At 44.2% G+C, this 5,757-nt stretch overlaps 1 pseudogene; it reads left to right on the forward strand.

Moving 5' to 3' along the window:
- The first annotated feature begins 569 nt into the window (after positions 1 to 569).
- Positions 570 to 2,561, forward strand: LOC134322122 (uncharacterized; annotated as a pseudogene).
- Positions 2,562 to 5,757: the final 3,196 nt, after the last annotated feature.

Here is a 5,757-nt window from a genome sequence, read left to right on the forward strand (position 1 = left end):
CAGTTTGTTCAGTGTACACCAGTCAACAAAGTCTGAAATCTGTTGATGCATGCTCAATAATCCAGGTACACAAATCCACAAAGTTGAATCAGTTCATCTGGACACAAGGTTGTTGTAGAGATACGCTTTGTCACTCAATCCGAATGACTTCTTCAGTCTGAGCTGGTGTTGAATATCCCGACCTTATATGCAGTTGATTTGCATAACGACTGATCACTGCCCATTGCATAACAATGGAACTGGTGATCAGGTCCATATGAAATTCACAATGACCATTAATTACACAATGACCATTAATTAATTGACCATTAATCTCTCACCATCTTACAATGCCGTAATTGGAGCTTTACCCCAATCATTGTAATTAATGGTCATTGTGAATTTCATATGGACCTGATCACCAGTTCCATTGTTATGCAATGGGCAGTGATCAGTCGTTATGCAAATTAACTGCATATAAGGTGATTAACTTCACGCAGAAGGCTCGTTTAGGACAACATGAAAAGTCAAAAACCAGGCAGCGAAAAAAGTTTGACTTGCTTGCTGCAGGACAGAAACACCAACAGACCATGGATGGCCGAAAGAGGAATGAAGGGCAAACACACGCTGGTGATGTGGACAAGTGGGTGAAGACCTTGTCGGGCAGACAACTCACACAAGCGGAGAACGACATCTTGGCTAAGGGGTTGAATTTCGCTGTTACACCAAAGCAAGTCCCACTAGTGGAACTGATCACAGCCACAGAATCAGCAATCCACAACAACAACATCTCCGACCTGGAAGTGGAACAGTTGCGGATGAAAGTGTCAGTTTGCCTGAGTAATGCAAAGCCACCGCCATCCAACATCAGCAGAGACGAGAGTTATGCACTTACGTACTACACTTAGTAAGGACAATAACATCATCATACTTCCTGCTGACAAAGGTAGATGTACTGTTCTATTAAACCAGATAGACTATCATGAGAAAGTGATGTTGTTACTTAGTGACACTAACACTTATGAGCTGCTGAAACGAGATCCAGGTAGTAGCTACAAGAAAAAGGTGATAGATTGTCTGAAAGTTTTAGAACAGAACAATGCTATTGACAGGGCTTTGTACTACAAATTATATCCGGGGGAGGCTACACCTAGTCTGTATGGGTTACCTAAGATACACAAACAGGATGTACCTTTACGACCCATTGTTTGTATGATTAACTCTGTGACAACATTTCTAAGTTTCTAGCATCGATTCTCAACCCGTTGGTAGGTAGCACGGAACACCACATTCAGAACACCATGGATTTTGTGGACAAGGTGAAGGGCGTCATCATTGAGACGGAGGAAACAATGGTCTCGTATGATGTTACATCCCTCTTCACGTGCATTCCGGTTGCTGAGGCAGTGGAGGTGGTCCATAGGAAACTACAAGGCGACTCCACCCGGAGCACGAGGACCACCCTTACCACGGACCAGGTGTGCACACTTCTAGAACTGTGTCTTCAGTCCACCTACTTCTCGTACAGAGGACAGTTCTACAAACAGAAACATGGGTGTGCTATGGGGTCCCCAGTCTCACCTATTGTTGCAAACCTGTACATGGAGGAAGTGGAAAAGAAGGTACTAAGGACCTACTCAGGGACACCACCGAGTCATTGGTTCAGATATGTGGACGACACCTGGGTTAAAATAAAATCAGAGGAAGTACCACATTTCACGGACCACATCAACTCTGTGGACAAACACATCAAGTTCACAAGGGAGGATGCAAGCGACAACGTTTTAGCCTTCTTAGACTGTGAAATTGCTAGTAAAGATGGGGGACGGTTGACAGTAAATGTTTACCGCAAACCAATGCACACGGACCAGTACTTAAGGTTTGACTCCCATCATCCTTTGGAGCACAAACTAGGAGTCATCAGGACGCTGCACCACCGGGCGAACAGCATCCCCACAGACACTACGGCCAAGGATAGAGAGAAATCTCATGTCAAGAAGGCCCTGGGTGAATGTGGTTATCCAAACTGGGCATTCGTAAAAGCGGAAAAATGCCCAAACACAGCTCCAGTGGATCGAAGGGAGGAGAAGAACAGGTCTAAGCGCAAACCAGTGGTGATTCCGTATGTGGCGGGAGTATCGGAACAATTGAGACGGATATTCTCCAAACATCGTGTTTCAGTTGCTTTCAAACCCCAGAACACGCTACGCCAGAAATTAGTTCACCTTAAGGACCGAGTTCCTCGACACAAACAGAGTAACGTAGTATATGCTGTTAGGTGCCGGGAGGATTGTCGGGAACTGTACATCGGGGAAACTAAACAGCCACTGGCGAAACAGATGGCCCAACATAGAAGATCGACCTCTTCTGGCCAGGACTCTGTGGTTTACACTCACCTGCAAGCCAGCGGCCACTCATTTAATGATGAAGACGTGCAGATCCTTGACAAGGAGGAACGCTGGTTTGAACGTGGAGTCAAAGAGGCCATCTATGTGAAGAGGGAACGACCATCTCTGAACCGGGGAGGGGGCCTGAGAGTACATCTCTCACCATCTTACAACGCCGTAATTGGAGCTTCACCCCAATCATGTGTGAAAGGCACAAATGACCATTGTAATTAATGGTCATTGTGAATTTCATATGGACCTGATCACCAGTTCCATTGTTATGCAGTGGGCAGTGATCAGTCGTTATGCAAATCAACTGCATATAAGGTCGGGGTATTCAACACCAGCTCAGACTGAAGAAGTCATTCGGATTGAGTGACGAAACGTATCTCTACAACAAACTTGTGTCCAGATGAACTGATTCAACTTTGTGGAAAGTCTGAAATCAGCTTCCTGTATTCAGCCTCCTGCCCATTCCTGATACACCCCACGATGGCCGTGTCGTCTGAGAATTTCTGCAGATGGCATGTGCCAGAGTTGTATCTGAAATCTGAGGTGTAGATGTTAAACAGGAACGGTGCTAATACAGTCCCCTGGGGAGCCCCTGTACTGCACATGGCCATGTCTGAAACACAGCCCTGCAATCGCACAAACTGGGGTCGACCAGTCAGGTAGTCCATTACCCATGAGATGATAGACCCATCCACCTTCATCTGCCATTGTTTCTCCCCAAGTAAGACAGGCTGTAAGGTGTTGAACGCACTGGAGAAATCAAAAAACATAATCCTCACAGTGCTGCCTGTAGTGTCTAGATGGGAGTACATTCTGTCCAGCAGATAGATAACAGCGTCATCCACTTCAATGCCATCCTGATATGCAAACTGCAGGGGGTCAAGGTCAGCTCCTACCAGTGATCTCAGGTGGCCCAGCATCAGTCTTTCCAGTGTCTTCATCAGGTGGGAGGTGAGAGCAACAGGACGGTAGTCATTTAGCGCCACTGGTTGCTTCTTCTTGGGGACAAAAACCACACAGGAAGTTTTCCACCCGAGTGGGACCTTTCCAAGGCTGCAGCTCAGGTTGAAGATGTGCTGAAGGACTCCACACAGCTGCTCAGCACATAGTTTTAATACCTTAGGCCGAATGCCATCCAGTCCAGCCGCTTTACACTGCTTGAGTTTCTTCAGCTCTTTTTTCACCTGGTCAGCTGTAAAAGTTGGTACCCTGCTGCTTGACTGGTCCGGAGTGTGGTTGGGGGAAGGAACATTCATGTCAGGTCAGGTGTAAATGTTTGGTATGGTGGAGGTATGGGCTGAGAATGATGATGGCTGTTGTTGTGCTGGGGTGTTAAGGTGCAGGGCGGCTGAAGACAGAGCAGAGGACAATGGGGCAGAAGGAGAGTCATTGTCAAATCTTAGAAAGAACTGGTTTAACTCATTCGCCCATTCATGACTGCCCTCAGTTGATGTTGATGTTCCCGAGCTGCGTTGATTAAAGCCTGTGATGTTTCTCAGGCCTCTCCACACCTCACGAGCATTGTTTTTCTCAAAATTGGCCTCCAGCTTAGCCCTGTACTCGTCCTTGGCCTCCTTAATCCTTATTTTGAGCTCTGCTTGCACCCTCTTTAGCTCCTCCTTGTCCCCTGTCCTAAAGGCTCTCTTCTTCTGGTTCAGGAGGGATTTTAGGTTGCTTGTAACCCATGGCTTGTTATTAGAAAAACATCGGATAGTAGATAGATAGATAGATAGATAGATCTATCTATTTATCTCATCAATGTCCTGATTGTGAGGGTCACAGAGAACGTCCCATTGCGTGGCCTCAAAACAGCCCTGCAGTGATTCCACGGCCTCAGGTGACCACTTCCTCACTGTTATGGTGGATGCTGGCTGTCTTTGGACCAGGGGCTTGTACTGTGTAGTGAGGAGTACAAGACTGTGGTCAGATCGTCCCAGTGGAGGGAGAGCTGTGGATTTGTATGCTTCTTTGACATTAGTATACAACAAGTCCAGTGTTCTGTTTTCTCTAGTGCTGCATTTTACAAACTGAGTGAATGTAGGCAGGCATGATGAAAGTGAAGTGTGATTGAAGTCTCCAGACACAGTGATGAAGGCACTCGGACTTTGGTTCTGCACTCTAGCAATAGTTGAATATATGACATCACACGCGATGTCTGTGCTGGCGGACGGAGGAATGTACACTGTACAAGTACATCACCTTAAAATCTTAATAAATAAATAAATTCAATCTCAGTTGTGAAGAGTCATGAGGTTATTTGATAGTGTAATTTGGGTTTATACAGCCCTGGTACAGAGGGTGTGGCACTTAGGTATAATACAAGGAACAATGATAGTGAAAATAATAGTTTTCAGTCAGCAGAGTCTCTTTCCAGATGATGGAGCGATTTATTCTGATTTTCCTGTCAGTGTTAATAATCAACAGTGATGGTAAACTTTACTTTTAATTATTATTCGGTTTGTGAGTTTATTGATCTGTAACATTAAGTTTATAAATCTCTTTCTGACACTGTATAGAGCAGGAGTGACTCCAGTCCTGGAGAGCTACAGTAATTTACATCAGATAATAAAGTAGTCCATTACTGACTGATGTTACTCTTTTAGTAAAGGGGAACACAAATAACTGTAAGAATGCAGAAGCTGTCGGTTGAACCACTGATGTATGTAAAAACTATTGCTAAATTTGTTAATGTTTGTAAATGCTAAAGACACTGAGTGTGTTTACATGTACATAATAACCAGAGTAGTTCAATAAAGTCGATTATTACATTAATCAGATCATTTGGTTTACATGCACTTCAGTCATCTAATGAAAGGAAACTTCTGTATTTACATGAGTAAGTACTGATCAGAAACATCTAATCTAATATGTTTTTGCACAATAGTCTCTAGAGTTTACAGAACTAGATGCAGGGGATAAATGACCAGTTAGCTGAATGTCTGAGGTGAAGAGTCTTTTGTTGATGACCATGAAGAATAATGGGAGTGAGTCAAACTAAAAGACTTTGGTGATTACTGGAGTGATCAGAAAAACAGCTCAGAATGTTAAACTGCAGCTCAAACCAGTTTCCCGTGCCACTGCCTACCACACACACCTTAAAGGACATTCAAAAACTGATGAAGAGATAATAATCAGCAGTAGTGTTCAGGTCCAAACTGAAGCAGAAACAATTAGTTTATATTTGTTATATTACTGCTGTAAACAAAATGATTCTGTGTTTGACAGAACACTGCTGCAGTGATGTGTTATTTTTCCCACCTGTATTCAGGCTAATTCATCTCCTGTGTTAATTCCTAAAATGGCTGTAAAAAGATAATGTTGGATGAATGTGCTCGTCAGTGTTTGGCTACTAGCTAAGCTAACTGTTACAGTAGCCTAA

The sequence above is a fragment of the Trichomycterus rosablanca genome, chromosome 10 (genome assembly GCF_030014385.1).
Source record: "Trichomycterus rosablanca isolate fTriRos1 chromosome 10, fTriRos1.hap1, whole genome shotgun sequence".
Lineage (NCBI taxonomy): Eukaryota > Metazoa > Chordata > Actinopteri > Siluriformes > Trichomycteridae > Trichomycterus > Trichomycterus rosablanca.